General features: G+C 40.3%; 1 non-coding gene across 1 annotated transcript; it reads left to right on the plus strand.

The window, feature by feature from the left end:
• The first annotated feature begins 4,097 nt into the window (after positions 1-4,097).
• Positions 4,098-4,169, plus strand: Trnai-uau. Its single transcript has one exon. It is a non-coding gene; the product is annotated as a tRNA-Ile (tRNA).
• Positions 4,170-19,109: the final 14,940 nt, after the last annotated feature.

Raw genomic sequence — 19,109 nt, forward strand, 5'->3', positions numbered from 1 at the left:
GTTCCCATCTCCGGAGTTCGGATAGGTTGGTGCTGGTGGGAAGTATGCAGATAACCCGGACAGTGTAACACTGTGCCAAGATGTGCTGGCCGTGCACCAAGGCATGTTTAGCCACAGGGTGATCCTCATTACCAACAAACACTGTCTGCCTGTGTCCATTCATGCGAATGAACAGTTTGTTGCTGGTCATTCCCAAACAGAATGCATCACAGTGTAGGCAGGTCAGTTGGTAAATCACGTGGGTGCTTTCACACGTGGCTCTGCCTTTGATCGTGTACACCTTCCGGGTTACAGGCCTGGAGTAGGTGGTGGTGGGAGGGTGCATGGGACAGGTTTTACACCGGGGGTGGTTACAAGGGTACGAGCCAGAGGGTAGGGAAGGTGGTTTGGGGATTTCATAGGGATGAACTAAGAGGTTACGAAGGTTAGGTGGACGGCGGAGACACTCTTGGTGGAGTGGGGAGGATTTCATGAAGGATGGATCTCATTTCAGGGCAGGATTTGAGGAAGTCGTATCCCTGCTGGAGAGCCACATTCAGAGTCTGATCCAGTCCCGGAAAGTATCCTGTCACAAGTGGGGCACTTTTGTGGTTCTTCTGTGGGAGGTTCTCGTTTGAGGGGATGAGGAAGTGGCTCTGGTTATTTGCTTCTGTACCAGGTCAGGAGGGTAGTTGCGGGATGCGAAAGCTGTTTTCAGGTTGTTGGTGTAATGGTTCAGGGATTCAGGACTGGAGCAGATTCGTTTGCCACGAAGACCTAGGCTGTAGAGAAGGGACAATTTGATGTGGAATGGGTGGCAGCTGTCATAATGGAGGTACTGTTGCTTGTTGGTGGGTTTGATGTGGACGGATGTGTGAAGCTGGCCATTGGACAGATGGAGGTCAACGTCAAGGAAAGTGGCATGGGATTTGGAGTAGGACCAGGTGAATCTGATGGAACCAAAGGAGTTGAGGTTGGAGAGGAAATTCTGGAGTTCTTCTTCACTGTGAGTCCAGATCATGAAGATGTCATCAATAAATCTGTACCAAACTTTGGGTTGGCAGGCCTGGGTAACCAAGAAGGCTTCCTCTACATGACCCATGAATAGGTTGACGTACGAGGAGGCAATCCTGGTAACCATGGCTGTTCCCTTTAATTGTTGGTATGTCTGGCCTTCAAAAGTGAAGAAGTTGTGGGTCAGGATGAAACTGGCTAAGGTAATGAGGAAAGAGGAAGCGCTGGCACGTCGATAGACACACAAAGAAACACAATGTCTGTGTATGTGCGGATGGATATGTGTGTGTGTGTGTGTGTGTGTGTGTGTGTGTGTACACCTGTCCTTTTTTCCCCCTAAGGTAAGTCTTCCCACTCCCGGGATTGGAATGACTCCTTACCCTCTCCCTTAAAACCCACATCCTTTCGTCTTTCCCTCTCCTTCCCTCTTTACTGACAAAGCAACCATTGGTTGCTAAAGCTTGAATTTTGTATGTATGTTTGTGTGTCTATCGACATGCCAGCGCTTTCGTTTGGTAAGTTACATCATCTTTGTTTTTATATCTGTGTGTGTGTGTGTGTGTGTGTGTGTGTGTGTGTGTGTGTGAGTGAGTGAGTGAGTGAGTGAGAGAGAGAGAGAGAGAGAGAGAGAGAGAGAGAGAGAGAGAGAAGGGAACATTGGTATTTTTTTAAAAAACATCCTAAAAGTCAGTATGTTGCTATACTTTTTGCTGAGGCTGATTTACTATGACGGCAAAACAGATTAGTTTTAAATCATAGCAAGATGCAGGAATTGCGACCCATGGAACACGTGAATAACAAATGCAAGACTATTTATGGCGATCGAGTAGAGGTTTGAAGAACAGGAGGGGTACAAGCTATAAAACAACATTTTAGTTTCCATGACAATTCTGATTTTCTTTCAGAAAATACAACATAAGTTGCTGGTGATTAAAACAAAGTAAAGAGCAGGTTTTAATTCTCTCTAAAAAACACCCTCGTATCTAAAGGGATTACTGCTTTTCTGCTGCAAAGCAGTTAACATTTCTGTGATTACTCATCTGGCAGAGACTCACTGAAGTTGTTTATCAATGAATTAAATTTACAAATTAAATTTATTATATACATAAAGTTAAACACATTTGTTTCATTTTCAAGGTGACCTAGATAAGAAGAATTTGCTATGGATCTATATTCTGAAATGTTTATTTTAAAAATGAAAAAATACTTTTTCCAGGTACCAATACATGAGACTGATCTTTCTACTTAAGATTTTTTTGACAGCTAATTTGATACAACCTGGGTACAGGATCAGTACATAAATTTTCAGATTGTGTGAACTGAAAATAGCTGTGACTGGTAAGCGTATTTTCTCACCTTTTGTGTGGCTGATAATAGAAATTAATGGCTTGTGGGGCAATCTTTAATGATATATGATGCATACTAATGACACACAGTGCAAGAGTAGTTCTCAATTACTCCCTGAAATATGAAATATGGTGGAATCACACAAGAGAAAATGGGTTTTAGGGCACAGCTGAAAGGCACTACATTTTTCTCTGTAAACACAGAGAGAGGTATTCAGCCACAGAAATCTTATTCACATAGAATATTACTTCCAATGCCATTCCATAATAAACGCAGCTTCCTTACTGGAAATGGAACTCAGACAATAAAAAATTGTGACACACTAAGTTCGAATAGCTGTCTGGAAAACTTTTTAATAAATCATGACAATCAGTATGTCATAGGTCAAGTACTTCTGAACAGTTTTATAGATACAATTTCATGTAATTGATTCCATCAATTTCTTTCAGCGGATTTCATTGATGCATATCCCTACAGCTGTGTGAGCCATAGTCCTCATCGTATGTATTCCTCTGATATTATCCCCAAAAAGAGTGCCTCTGTTCAGAAAAGCAGTAGAAAACCACAAGTGGCACTGAATGTTTGAGCCAGTCTGAGTGATCCACTCATATAGTCTAATTGATTAAGATGACTATTTGCAATAAGCAGGTAACCTGGGTTACAACAGCCGGGCAGAAGTTTTCATTTGTCACAACATACATACACTGCAAATTCATCATTTCTGAACAGAGTTTACTAATATCATTTTGTGTCACTGAAGTTCACTGATTTGTTCCACAATTATTTCAGTGAATTTAATTTCACTGAAAAGCCAGGATCTTAATTTTATTTATGCTGATGTGGTTGTAGTTGCTTGTCTTACTAAATACAAAGCAAATGTGTTAATTTTTCCAATTACACTATGTAGCTCTTCCTTACCTATACATTTACTTGTATGTTAAATGGAAGAAATGTGGTATGATTATTTTCTGGAAAAATGACTGAAAAAAATGGGCTATATCTATAAAGTACAAACAGTATTTTCTATGATCTGCATATGCAAACTGAAGTGAGAAATGAAAATCTGTACCAAGGCTATGATTCGAACCAGGGTCTTCTGCTTCCTAGACAGATGCATGCTATCCAGTAGCCATTCTGGCATTGTGGCTTTGCACAACTGCCAGACTACCTAGCATGCCTCCCTCCTTAATCCAAATTCCCATTCACACCTCAGCCACTTGGTATTACTCCTAAACTCTAATTGCAATGCAGAGGCTCTCCAGCTGCAATGCACAGGCTCTCCAACTGCATTGGAGTAGCAACACAACATCGAATGAAAACAGGGATCCTGCCTGAAACCCAGGCATAGGTCTTTATAAAAAGAGACTATGTGGTTCCAGAGATCTTTTTGAGTCTCAAAGATCAAAGATCCACGTTGTAAACATGCAGACTGCAACACTGTTCGAGTTTGGGGGGGAATACCAAGTGGGCTGAGAAGTTCAAAATGGTTCAAATGGCTCTAAGCACTATGGGACTAAACATCTGAGGCCATAAGTCCCCTAGACTTAGAACTACAGAAACCTAACTAACCTAAGGACATCACACACATCCATGCTTGAGGCAGGATTCAAACCTGCGACCGCAGCAGCAGCACGGTTACAGACTGAAGCGCCTAGAACCGCTGGGCCACAGCGGCCGGCAGCTGAGAAGGGACTGGGGCTTTGGACTGAGGAGGGACATATGCTAGGGCAGTTCGTGCAGTTGTACAGGGCCACAGCACCATGGTGGCATAGTGGTTAGCACATCTGCCTTATGAGCAGATGGCCTGGGTTCGAATCCCGGCCCTGGTACAAATTTTCATTTGGCACTTAAGTCTGCATATATACATCACAGATGTACGAGACTTAAAAAGGTCTTTGGAACCATATAGTTTCACAGTATTTTCTTTTCCACACAAACTCAACTATACAGTCAATTTTTTACGTGGAAATATTCAATATTCTGTTTACGGTTAAACTCTAATGACGTGGTTTGCAATTTTGAATTACAGGGGCAGTGGATGTCAGGTTCAACAGTTTAAAAGCAGTGTACTGATTATAATATTATGAAAACAAATTTGAACAATGCTATAAATTGTAAAATATCAATGAAAATCTTAAAGACAACAGTATATATACATATACATACATACATATTTTTTGACAGAGAGGGATCTGAAAGATCTTCCTTGCTGCAGACAGTCCAGGAAATAATCTGGCAAGAGCCATCTGTGGATTGTGTGTTAATTCACTTTTATATTTTCATACATAAAGTTTAAACAATTTCCAAAATTTATTCAAGACAAATGCACTGTGTTACTACGGTGATGATACATTGTTATTATTTGTCATGGGCCATTGTTTTTATGTTGTCTCCCAATGTATAACTTCTTATCCCCCAACCCTAATATTCTGACTAATTAAGGCAGTATTATACAGTTCTTACCACTGCCAGCTGCACAAAGTTTATCAGAATCCTTTATTGTTAACAGCTGCTCATTATAAACAGACACATCATCAAATCACAATGTTATACTCAAGTGTATATATTAATGTGAAGTACACTTTATGTAGTGTATTGTGAACTGTATTTTATCTTAACTCACATTAAGAAATAACAGTTAATTTAATATTAGCCTACACTATTACAACAGAAGATTATAGCAGTCAAGTCAAATGACAAATTGTTATAAGAAAAGGTTAAATCAAAGTTTTCCAGGGTCACAGGAAAAAAAGCAGAAAGCAGGAAAAAAATGCCAGCAATAGATGAGACTTAAAAATCTAAAAATAATTGGAGTGTGGACAGTTTCAGTCACAGAAAGAATAATAGCTGACTCAAGCCAGAGGCATATGCAATACTACGAAATGATAAGCACCCAACTGTAAGAAGAGAGACAAGTGAAGTTGCAAAGTATAGAAAAGTAGTGATTTCACAGTGCAGATCAGTGATTACTGTAGAGTAATAATCTCTGAAACAATGGTGCTTGGTGGGAGGACCCAAATTGCATGAACCGTGAAGTAGTCACAGAAAGAAAAATGTGTTTCACAGCATGATTAGTGATAGTTTGTTACCAAGTGAGACTTTCTGACAGTGCCTTTTTACTCTCGCTGATAGCTTAGCACTGTCACAGAAAGTTTTAAATGGTTGTATCTCTATTGGTATGTAACAAGGTCTATCCCCACAAATGACCCTTGTTTTGATTAAGTAGGGCCCATCAGTGACAGCGCAGCAGTATACACTGAGGTGACAGAAGTCATGGGGTGGCGATGTGCAATCAAACATACGGCATTAGTGTCGTGTACGAATGTATGAAAGGGCAATGCATTGGTGGAGCTGTTATTTGTACTCAACTGATTCATGTGAAAAGGTTTCTGACACAATTACAGCCGCACAATGGGAATTAACAGATTTTGAAAGAGGAATGGTAGTTGGAGCTAGGCACGTGGTACATTCCATTTTGGAAACTGGTACAGAATTCAATATTCCGAGATCCACAGTGTCAGAGAGTGTCCTGAGAATAGCAAATTTCAAACATTACCTCTGACCATGGACAATACAGTGGCTCCCGACCTTACTTAATTGTCAAAAGCAGCGGCATTTGCATATAGTTCTCAATGCAAACAGACAAGCAACAATGTGTGAAGTAACTGTAGAAATCAATGTGAGACATACGATGAACATACGTTAGATTATAAGATGATATAAGAGGATATAAGATGAACATCAACAAAAGCAAAATGAGGATAATGGAATGTAGTCGTATTAAGTCGGGTGATGCTGAGGGAATTAGATTAGGAAATGAGACACTTAAAGTAGTAAAGGAGTTTTGCTGTTTGGGGAGCAAAATAACTGATGATGGTTGAAGTAGAGAGGATATAAAATGTAGACTGGCAATGGCAAGGAAAGCGTTTCTGAAGAAGAGAAATTTGTTAACATCGAGTATAGATTTAAGTGTCAGGAAGTCGTTTCTGAAAGAATTTGTGTGGAGTGTAGCCATGTATGGAAGTGAAACATGGACGATAAATAGTTTGGACAAGAAGAGAATAGGAGCTTTCGAAATGTGGTGCTACAGAAGAATGCTGAGATTAGATGGGTAGATCACATAACTACTGAATAGAATTGGGGAGAAGAGGAGTTTGTGGCACAACTTGACCAGAAGAAGGGACCGGTTGGTAGGACATGTTCTGAGGCATCAAGGGATCACAAATTTAGCATTGGAGGGCAGAGTGGAGGGTAAAAATCGTAGAGGGAGACCAAGAGATGAATACACTAAGCGGATTCAGAAGGATGTAGGTTGCAGTAAGTACTGGAAAATGAAGAAGCTTGCACAGGATAGAGTAGCACAGAGAGCTGCATCAAACCAGTCTCAGGACTGAAGACTACAATAACAACAACAACAACAACAACAACAACATGTTAGGTCAGTGCAGAGAAATTTGGCACTAGTGGGTTATGGCTGCAGATGACTGATATGAGGGCCTTTGCTAACAGCACATTGCCTGCAGTGCCTCTCCTGGGCTCGTGACCATATCGGCTGACCATATCAGTTGACTGAAAAGCAACGCCTCGCCAGATGAGTCCCAATTTCAGTAGGTAAGAACTAATGGTAGGGTTCGAGTGTGGCGGAGACCTTACAAAGCCACTGACCCAAACTGACAAGGCACTGTGCAAGCTGGCAATGGCTCCATAATGGCGTGTACTGTGATTAAATGGAATAGACTGGGTCCTGGTTATGTTTGACTACTTGGAGAATATTCACAGCCATTTAAGTAATTTTTATGGATGATAATGTGCCATATCATCAGGTCACAATTGTTTGTGATTGGTTTGAAGAACATTCTGGACAATTTGAGTATATGATTTGGCCACCCAGGTTGCACAACATGAATCCCACCGAACATTTAAGGGACATAATCAAGAGGTTAATTCATGCACAAAATCCTGCACCAGCAACACTTTTGCAATTACAGATAGTTATAGAGGCAGCATGACTCAATATCACTGCAGGGAGCTTCCAACAACTTTTTGAGTCCATGCCATGTCAAGTTGCTGCACTATGCTGGGAAAAGGACATCTGACAAGATGTTAGAATGTATCCCACAACTTTTGTGAGCTCTGGGTATAATGGGACAATTTTGTACTTTTATCACAGCAAAATAGTTTTGATACTCTAATGGGAGAGTGCATAAAAATGGCACAAGCACCTTGAATACCTTTCATAAGACATCTTCTGACTACATTGAGATTTCACTTAAAATACTTTTTTTACTTGCGTACATATTTACCCACACTGCTCATAGAATTTCACCGTTGGGCAACAAAAAAATCTGCATACTAACTCTGTGTGTGATGTCTTAACTGAGCAAGAACAAAAAATTAAATCACATGAGACAGAAACTGGTACTAACAACTATAGTTAATGTCATGTTTGAAGGCGACCCTATTTTCAGCCATTCTGCGCATCCCCTTCCACTAACTGCTAGCAACCAGTAAGATTCATTCCCTTTATGAGCAGCTAGCCACGAGTTACAATCTAGATTGCAAGAATCTCTCTCCTGCATGCTGCACTGTTCCCGTATTTTGCGACAATGCAGTTTCATTCACAGAGCACCCAAATTATTCATTCAAATGTTTATGTTACTTTCTTGTAGGAGTATACCTGTGAATCTGCATCTGTAAATGTTTTAGTGTGATTTCCAAATGAAAATGTCATGTGACAAAAATAAATGTGAAGTTACTCATAAGCAACTTTAATTAAATTGTGTGCCTATGGAGTATTGTCTTAGTTGTGTGACTGAATTCAAGATTTCCTGTCAGAAAGATCACTGTTTGTAACAACTGATGGAAAATCGCTGAGTAAAACAGAAGTGATATCTGGCATTGGCAAGGAAGTGTGATAGGCACCCCTCTGTTCCTGATCTAATAAATGATTTAGGAGACAATCTGAGCAGTCCACTTAGAATGTTTACAGATGATGCTGTGATTTACCATCTTATAAAGTCATCAGAGATTAAAATAAATTAGAAAACAACTTAAACAAGATATCTGTATGGTGAGAAAAGTGCCAATTAATTCTAAATAATGAAAAGCCACACGAGTACTACAAGGAATACGCTAAATCTTGTTTAAAGGATAAAACACTCAATTCTAAAGGCTGTAAAGTCAACTAAATACTTAGGGATTACAATTACAAATAACTTAAAATGGAACAGTCACATGGATAATGTTCTGTGGAAAGCAAAAAAAGACTGTGATTATTTGTAGAACACTTAGAAAATGCAACAGGCTTTTCTGCCCTCTTCTGGAGTACTGCTGTCAGGTGTGGGATCCACAGCAGATAGGATTGATCAAATAAGTTCACAGGAGAACAGCTCATTCCATATTTTTGCGAAATAGGGAAGATACTGACATGGATATGATACATGAATTCGGGTGGCAATCATCAAACCAAAGGGGTTTTTCATTGTGGCAGGATTTTCTCATGAAATTCCTGTCACCAACTTTCTTCTCAGGATGTGAAAATACTTTTTTGGCCCCCACCTATATAGGGAGGAATGATCATCATAATAAAATAAGAGAAAATAGAGCTCGCACGGAAAGACTGAAGCGTTCATGTTTCCTGCGCACTGTTCGAGAGAGGAACGGTACAGAAATAGCTTGAAGGTGGTTTTGTGAATGCTCTGCCAGGCACCTCATAGTGAATTGCATAGTAATCACGTAGATGTAGATGTTTCACAAGCAGGCGAGGTGGTTTATGTCCCGCATTTACAACTTCTTCAAATGTGAACCAGAAAGCGACACTTCCGTTTTTGACATTTTGAAAACTCAAGAATGAACTGCACAAGCACGTATCAGCAAAAGAACTGTATAGAGTATAGTAAACAAAAGTGTTGGAGCTGTAGAAACCTCAGGAAAATTTATTTTAGTGTCGCCTGAAAATCCTCAAAATCGCAAGAAACCTGTAACACAAATAGATGGTTTTGATGACGATGTTATTAAGCACTCTGTGTTTGAAATGTATATAAGAAGGGAATACCCAACATCACAGAAACATTTTAGAATTATGTCTGAACAAATTGGCTTCAAAGGCAGTGCTTTGTCAATGCAAAGAATTTTAAAATACATTGGTTTAAAATTTGTTAAGAAGAGAGTTTAATTGAAAGAAGCAGCATGAACAATGTCTGTTATAAAGATGCACATGATACAGGAGGAGCAGGTAGTTCTAAAATGTATTACCTTGATGAAACATGGGTGAATCACAATCATTCTATGCACACCTGTCAGAAAATAAATGATGGTATTGGCAGTTTTAAAGTTCCCTTAGGAAAAGGTTCTCGGATACTTATTCTGCATGCTGGCTCTTCTTCTGATTTGGTTTCCAAGAGTAAACTTGTGTTTATGTGTAACGAAAACAGTAGAGACTACCATTTGGAAATGAATGCTGTCACTTTCAAGAAGTGATTCACTGAACAATTTTTGCTGTACCTAGCTTCGAAGTCAGTCATTGTAATTACCGTGGCAGTCATCATTCAGCTATTATGGGGAAATGACCAAGTATGAGTGCCAGGAAAGGAGATATTGTGCTCTGGCTGCAAAATGAAAATATCCCGGACAATATACGTCAGACTTGTGCATAACTCCTGCAACTCATTAATTTATAAAAGTCACGTTACAGAATGTACAAATCTGACTTTCTTGCATGTGAATGTGGTCACTCAGTTTTGCATTTATTTAAATATTACTTTCAGTATAATCTGATTGAATTAATTTATGCACAGATTATAAGTTATGTGGGAGAAAAAGCAAAACATGCGAGATAACAGATACTGAAAGGCTTGTGCATGAAGCAGTAGACAGCATCCTCCTTCAATGTGGGCAAACTGTGTGTGTCATGCTGAACAGTTTCAGAAATAAGACTTTCGCAATGAGGTGAAGATCAATAAAAGCCTTGACCATATCATCAACCTAAATTTACAATCAGGCGGTTTGGACATGGACTCAGATGGCAGATGGTATTACAAAGTAAACTTTGAATCACAGTAAAGTAATGATCTTTCTTGGTTTTAAAGATTCATGATTTAAAAACGGTTATGTCAGCATATCAATTGCATACACTGTTACACGAGAACCTCCTAGCTTTTATTGATTAGGAATACGTAGCCTGTGAAGTATTCAGACTATAATGTTCAACACATTGCCCACAGAGAAGTTAAGCTTTTCCCAGCCTGTTGCATTACTCACGAGAATGTGGCTGAATAAATTTGTCAAAAACTCCAGTATTATGACAAACAATCCTGTTGGAAGAACATTCGCAACTGAGCATTATACCAGAGGTTGAAAATACTGCTTCAGTTGTAAATTTCTTTTATTATCATGACCAGTTTCGGGCTCTCATAAGCCCATCCTCAGGTGTCGCAACTGTGTTGTGGCCCCCGAGTTAGTTTAAACTCATAATGCCTATTGAGACTGAAAAATACAACATACTGATAATTTTTACAATAGTCTTTTGCATTAGTGTTTGCTACCAGTAATTCTTTTTTTATGCACAGTGATTTACATCGAACTGCAGTAAAACACACCCACATAAGTGCATTATACACATTAAAAAATTATATGGAGTAGAAGTATTTGTCAAACAAATTGTAATAACTTCCAGTAGAACAAATATATTTCAAGGAAGACGCAATACATGAAAGTCACAGATCAAGTAAACAGAGTAAGACATTTGTACACTTTAACAGTCAAAACATAACTGAGTCCAAATCTAGTGACCGCTGGCTGGCTGGCCGCTTAGGTGGCGCTGCTGCTGCATGGCTGGCAGACAGCGCCGCATGCAGAGTACGCGCGTAACTGTACGGCAGCACTTTGAAAGATCGGCGAGTCACAACACTTTCCCCCCCCTTTGAATTTTTTGCACAGGTCTTCATGGAGGTGGCCTGTAGATTGCTAACGTCCATAGGTGTTGTTTGACTGGCCACAAAGTCTCGAGGAGGCGGCTTCCCGTACGGATGGAAGTGTCCCCGATGATAACAGGTTGAGATGACAGGAGACGTGGGGGTCGAATCTGCTGGGACCCCATGCACCAATCTACCCATTGCGGCAAGTCCAGTTGTTATAACAGGAGACACAGGCGATGTGTCTGCATCCGTAGGAGGAGGAGGCGAGTAGAGTTGCTCCGACAGTTGATGGTCATCTGGTTCCTACCTGGGCACGTCTCCTGGTGGCGTCAGTTCTTGTGCTGGCACCGACATGATGGTGAGAGGACTGCGTTGTGAGTAATGAGAGATTCCAGTATCCTGAGCATCAGGTAGAGCCAAAGGTGGTGTAGCAGCATCCGGAACAGGCATTGCCAGCACACGAGGCCAAAGCTGGTCCGAATGACGCACTGCAACACCCGTGTCCGTCTGGATTTCATACAGGTGTTGGCCACGGTGTCGTAAGGACTCAAATTTTACTGCCTGCCATATCCCCGTACCCATACAAGGTCGTCGGCGGTGAACCGGCCAAGCGAAGACACCCACGGCCATGAGGTGGAAGACCGCAGAAGAAGTAGTGTGCGGGGCTGTTGGCCATGTAAGAGCTCAGCCGGGCTGTGGTCGCCCATGGGGGTGAAACGGTAAGAAGCCAGAAATTGGAGAAGTGCATCATCAGCAGAAGAAGTCAAGAGTTTCCTCATCTGAGCCTTAAATGGGCAGACCAGTTGTTCAGCCTCACCATTTGACTGTGGATGGAATGGAGGGGCCGTGACATGCACGACGCTGTGACGGGCACAAAAATCCGCAAAACTGGAAGAGGCAAATTGCGGACCATTATCAGTAACAAGAGTAGAGGGAAGGCCTTCCAAAGAGAAAATGCGAGCTAGAGCATTGGTGGTTGCCACGGTGGTAGGCGACGTGCAACGGACAATGAAAGGAAAGTTAGAGTAGGCATCAATAACGAGAAGCCAATAAGTACCTAAAAAGGGTCCCGCGAAGTCAGCATGAATACGCTCCCAGGGCTTCTCAGGTGAAGGCCACGGTGACAAAGATGACTTCGGGGCGGCAGCCTGTGACGCACAAGGGCTGCAGCAGCGACCATGTGTGTGGTTTCAGAGTTGATGCTGGGCCAGTACATATGACAGCGCGCCAGAGATTTTGTGCAAGACACACCACAGTGCCCTTGGTGAAGGTGGTGTAAGACTGAAGCACGCAAAGACGCAGGTACCACAACATGCGGCGAAGCATTGTTGGTGGAAAGAAGGATAACACCATCCCTAGCTGTGAGGCGGTAACGCAAAGCGTAGTAGTTCCACAACGGATCAGAAGTCTTAGCGGACGGACAATCTGGCCAACCCTTCAGAATACAGCGTAAAACCCGGGAGAGGGTAGGGTCAGAACCCGTAGCAGCCACCAGCCAGTTCCCGGTGATGGGGAACCCGTCCACAACCCGCTGCTCGGCAACATCCAGGTGGAAACACAAAAGTTGGTCCCTATCGAATGCCAGATCAGTACCCATGGGAAGGCGAGACAGTGCATCAGCATTCGCATGTTGAGCCGTCGGCCGGAAATGAATCTCATAATCAAAACGAGACAAGTAAAGAGCCCAACACTGGAGGCAGTGTGCAGCCTTGTCGGGAAGTGACGTTGACGGATGAAACAAGGAAACAAGTGGTTTGTGGTCCGTAACAAGATGAAATTTGGATCCATAAAGAAAAACACCAAACTTATGAAGAGCATAAATAATGGCCAAAGCTTCTTTTTCAATTAGCGAATACTTTTGTTGGGCATCTGTGAGCATGTTGGAGGCATAAGCAATGGGTTGTTCAGGACCGTCAGGAAAACGGTGCGCAAGGACTGCACCGACCCCATATTGAGAGGCATCCGTGGAAAGAACAAGATGTTGGCCAGGTCAATAAGTAGCCAGGCACGAGGCCTGTTTCAGCATAGTCTTCAATTTCTGGAAAGCCGCATCGCATGATGCGGACCAGTGAAAAGGCACGTTTTTATGCAACAGGCGATGCAAACAGCTGAGCCACTGAAGCAGCAGACGGTAAAAACTTGTGATAGTATGCTATTTTCCCCAAGAAGGCCTGCAGTTCCTTAACAGATGTAGGGCGAGGAAGGGCATCGATCGCAGCGACAGTTTGCTGAAGCAGACTACCATCCTGAGAGAGTTGAAACCCCAAGTACGTGATAGATGCCTGAAAAAAATTTTGATTTCTGAAGATTACACTTAAGACTGGCAGTGCGTAAGACATGAAAAAGTGCGCAGAGATTTTGAAGATGTTCGTCAGCGTTATTTACAATCTGTACAGAAACCAGATGGCAGTTACAGGAGTCGAAGGACATGAAAGGGAAGCAATGGTTGAGAAAGGAGTGAGACAGTGTTGTAGCGTATCTCCGATGTTATTCAATCTGTATATTGAGCAAGCAGTAAAGGAAACAAAAGAAAAATTTGGAGTAGGAATTAAAATCCACAGAGAAGAAATAAAAACTTTGAGGTTTGCCAATGACATTGTAATTCTGTCAGAGACAGCAAAGGACCAGCAAGACCAGTTGAACAGAATGGACAGTGTCTTGACAGGAGGATATAAGATGAACATCAACAAAATCAAAATAAGGTTAATGGAATCTAGTCATATAAATCAGGTGATGTTGAGAGAATTCGATTAGGAAATGAGACACTTGCAAATGAGTTTTGCTATTTGGGAAGCAAAATAAATAACGACTGTTGAAGTAGGGAGGATATAAAATGTAGACTAGCAATGGTAAGGAAAGCGTTTCGGAAGAAGAGAAATTTGTTAACATCGAGCATAGACTTAAGTGACAGGAGGTCTTTTCTGAAAGTATTTGTATGGAGTATAGCCCTATATGGAACTGAAACATGAATGATAACTAGTTTAGACAAGAAGAGAATAGAGGCTTTTGAAACGTGGTGCTGAAAATTAGATGGATAGATCACATAACTTATGAGGAGGTACTGAATAGAATTGGGGAGAAGAGGAATTTGTCACACAACCTGACTCGAAGAAGGGATCAGTTGGCAGGACGCATTCTGAGGCATCAAGGGACAACCAGTTTGGTATTCAAGGGAAGTGTGGAGGGTAAAAATTATAAGAGAGAGACCAAGAGAAGAATACACTAAGCAGATTCAGAAGTATGTAGGTTGCAGTAGTTATTTGTAAAAGGCACGTTTTTATGCAACAGGCGATGCAAACAGCTGAGCCACTGAAGCAGCAGACGGTAAAAACTTGTGATAGTATGCTATTTTCCCCAAGAAGGCCTGCAGTTCCTTAACAGATGTAGGGCGAGGAAGGGCATCGATCGCAGCGACAGTTTGCTGAAGCAGACTACCATCCTGAGAGAGTTGAAACCCCAAGTACGTGATAGATGCCTGAAAAAATTTTGATTTCTGAAGATTACACTTAAGACTGGCAGTGCGTAAGACATGAAAAAGTGTGCAGAGATTTTGAAGATGTTCGTCAGCGTTATTTACAATCTGTACAGAAACCAGATGGCAGTTACAGGAGTCGAAGGACATGAAAGGGAAGCAATGGTTGAGAAAGGAGTGAGACAGTGTTGTAGCGTATCTCCGATGTTATTCAATCTGTATATTGAGCAAGCAGTAAAGGAAACAAAAGAAAAATTTGGAGTAGGAATTAAAATCCACAGAGAAGAAATAAAAACTTTGAGGTTTGCCAATGACATTGTAATTCTGTCAGAGACAGCAAAGGACCAGTAAGACCAGTTGAACAGAATGGACAGTGTCTTGACAGGAGGATATAAGATGAACATCAACAAAATCAAAATAAGGTTAATGGAATCTAGTCATATAAATCAGGTGATGTTGAGAGAATTCGATTAGGAAATGAGACACTTGCAAATGAGTTTTGCTATTTGGGAAGCAAAATAAATAACGACTGTTGAAGTAGGGAGGATATAAAATGTAGACTAGCAATGGTAAGGAAAGCGTTTCGGAAGAAGAGAAATTTGTTAACATCGAGCATAGACTTAAGTGACAGGAGGTCTTTTCTGAAAGTATTTGTATGGAGTATAGCCCTATATGGAACTGAAACATGAATGATAACTAGTTTAGACAAGAAGAGAATAGAGGCTTTTGAAACGTGGTGCTGAAAATTAGATGGATAGATCACATAACTTATGAGGAGGTACTGAATAGAATTGGGGAGAAGAGGAATTTGTCACACAACCTGACTCGAAGAAGGGATCAGTTGGCAGGACGCATTCTGAGGCATCAAGGGACAACCAGTTTGGTATTCAAGGGAAGTGTGGAGGGTAAAAATTATAAGAGAGAGACCAAGAGAAGAATACACTAAGCAGATTCAGAAGTATGTAGGTTGCAGTAGTTATTTGTAAATGAAAAGGCTTGCACAGGATAGAGTAGCAAGGAGAGTTGGATCAAACCAGTCTCTATACTGAAGACCACAACAACAACAACAACAACAACAACAACAACAACATGTAGTGTAGTTCCATAAGAAGACATTTCGATAAATTCAAATATTTCTTGTCTATTGTTGAAAATATTACTTGGAGAAAAAATAAAGTTGGTCAGTCAAGTAGACAGCAAAGATGCCAAAACCTGTGACAAGTTCTCACAATTTTCTCTGTCATCAAACAATAAAAAATCCAGGACAGAATGTAATTTTCATAACATTGTTTTCTCTACCATCATTAGTTAAAGAGAATCGATTTTCAGTAAGTAACTGAAAATATGGTAGCCACATCCTTTTCACAAAGAATGTGTGAAGATTAAAGACTTCTGTTAGCATTATTCTCTCTAAAGCACTTTACAGTATAATTTTCAGATATGAATCTCATGTAAATTACAAGTCACTGTACTAAGAAAGTTTCAGTTTTTAATCAGTAAAAGCATTATTGAATTACATTTTATCCCAAAGTAGTGGCACCTAATGCTGTGCAGACCTATGAAGTTAAGGGGGTAAAAAAGAAAAAAATCCATACAGTCAATGAGAGTAAGTGTCGATGAGAAACTATGAATTATATTTGTTAAAACATTAAATCTGGTGCAGAAGATACTTCGGTTGTCAACTCTAACACAAAATTAGTAGGACAATTATACTCTAACCATTGAAAACACAATAGCATTAGTGGCAAAACTGCCCACAAGATATGGCAGCAGCTCAGGTCTGGGCACAAGAGCAGCCGAACTGGCAGCTCACGGGCAGGTGAATCGCTGTGAGTGCATGATGCACACACAGCTTGCCGACGGTAAAGGTTCTGCGATGACTGTGGCTGTCCCACTCATCACAGGTGGATAACATTTATTTATTTCAGCCATAATTTTTAGACAGACACACACACACACACACACACACACACACACACACACACACACACACACACACACACACAAGAAAAGAAGATTTATTAACATACATACAACCTTCATTAATATAATTTATTTAATCATACGATCAAGCATGATGTTTGCAGTAGGTCCGCACATTTTAACACCACTGAACATTTTTAAAAATTTCTTTCGATTAACATCTTGATGTTTGGGGTGAAATATTTGATCATCATGTGGATGATGAGTATGTAGTTCTGAACATATGGCACACTCAAGAAGCTACTTTAAGCAATGGTTTGGAAATGTTCACAAGAAATCTTTTTGCAGAAGATTTTTAATGCTGGAAGTCAGTCAGTTCCAACTGAATTACAGGAGGTAACTCTCCAGTGTCCACCGCAAAAGGAGTTACAAAAATATAAAAATCACATTAAAACTGATTTCAGATACTACATATATTTTGTCAAAGCTGTCACTAAGAGTCTGTATTACAATAATATACCCACCAAAATGTTTGTTCAATGTCCCCTCTTCCATACTTTTTCCATTTACAATCAGTCTAATGTTTGGAAAGCTGCCCTACTCACAATAGTAATTGTCTCCAGAAAGCCAAAAAGGTGTCTAATACTTTGGTAATAATATTTTCTTCTGCAAAGTTGTGTTCAAGTCATTTATTTGCTCCATCTGGTCTGCCAGACAGGCATGATCTAATATCCGTTGAGGGTCATCAAATTCTTTTTGGCTTTCTTTTCATATCCAGAAATACTGCCAAGTCTTTATGCAAAATTGTAAAAATGTTTGTGAACAACACCTTTACTCAACCAGCGTACCTCACAAAAATAACACACATCACCATATTCACAGCCAACTTCTGCCAGGAAAGATATGAATTATCCATGCCCCTAACAGCGCGATCAGAGTATTTTAATTGTCTTTAAAATTATGTCCTTGATGCCATTTACTTTGGTATATGTTGCAGCACATTAACACTATGTAGGAAACAGTGTATTCCAATTTCCTGTTAGATACCAACTTCTTCTAGTCTTTTCTCAAAAAAGCAATGACACAGGCCAAGGTCATGCTAGTGAATTGTGTGTTCTAAGCAATAAAAAGTGTCTTCAGTTGTAGATGTGTCATGCGTTGGGGCAAAATCAAGAAGTTCTTCCACAATGATGAATTCAGTGACAGTAGCCTCTGCCCCTGTAAACGTGGCAAGTTGGGCAATCTCAGTTACACCAACACTTTCATCCAAAGCCAATTAGAAGAAAACCACGTCTTTAATATGACCTTTTAATTGGTTCTATCATATTACTTTCCATTTCTTCAATATAACAAAGTAATTTTCTATAGAAATCCCAAATTGTATTAAATAATTTGCCCAGCCTTGAAAGAGGAACTGATTTAAGAAAGAAGAATTCCCTCTGGACAGAAAATTCTGCACCGATTTAAAGGAGACACTACTTTCACAGTTTCAACAACTATGTGATAACATGATTTTTTTTCATGTAATTACATAACACAAGGAGGAGATGAAATCAATGGCAAAAACAGGGAAAATCAAGAGCAAAGTCACTTAACGCATTATCAATAATGGTAATAACTTAAAAAAATAACACACCTATCTACAGGGATACTTACTTCTTTGTCTCTCTTCTGCCTTAGCTCAAAAAGTTTGGCTTCCTTTCCATAGTATTCTAAATGATGACTACGTTATCATAAAGTAGTTGGAAATTTTGATTCACATTGTATGTCTTTGCTGCTGATAATTTTAAATTATCAAATACTGAGGAGCACTCTGTGTTTCAATAAGCAAATATCTTCTTTCCATTGTGGTTTGAAGTGTAAGAATTCATTTTCATTTTATGGAGTAATTCTTCTTCAGCCATTTTCTTCTCAGTATTTCTGGCTTTTTAGCACAAATCTGATTATCATAGACAAAACTAATGGCACAATGCCAGCAGGCTGCTTGGTTTCACATGTGACTGAGAAATGGATGGGGCTAAAAGGGGTTAGGTAGACGGAAAGGAAACTTGTGGCAGACAGAGTGGGGTGTGGGTGGAGGGGGTAAGGGTGAAAGCAGCAGGCAAGTGATGTGAACCACAGTGGATATCCACAACTGTGCCTGAATTTGCCCAGCTCTGCAGTATCACATTCATTCTTGTCTATTGACAGGACTTACTTGAGAACATCTCTCACTGAATAATCAACACTAAGTGGACACCACCTCATACCAGATTTAATGCGGAAATGTCAAAAATAAATAACTCTGTATTATCTTTTATACAGAATTCTGCAAATTTTTAATGGTTTAATGAAAATTTCTGGAAATATATAATCTTATTTCATATCTACATTGTAGCAGAAATAGTGGTCAGAAAGCCTTTTGCCACCAGCTTCTATATGGAATTTTACTTGAAATATTACTGACAAGAGAAACACCA

Source organism: Schistocerca americana, chromosome 3, assembly GCF_021461395.2.
Source record: "Schistocerca americana isolate TAMUIC-IGC-003095 chromosome 3, iqSchAmer2.1, whole genome shotgun sequence".
NCBI lineage: Eukaryota > Metazoa > Arthropoda > Insecta > Orthoptera > Acrididae > Schistocerca > Schistocerca americana.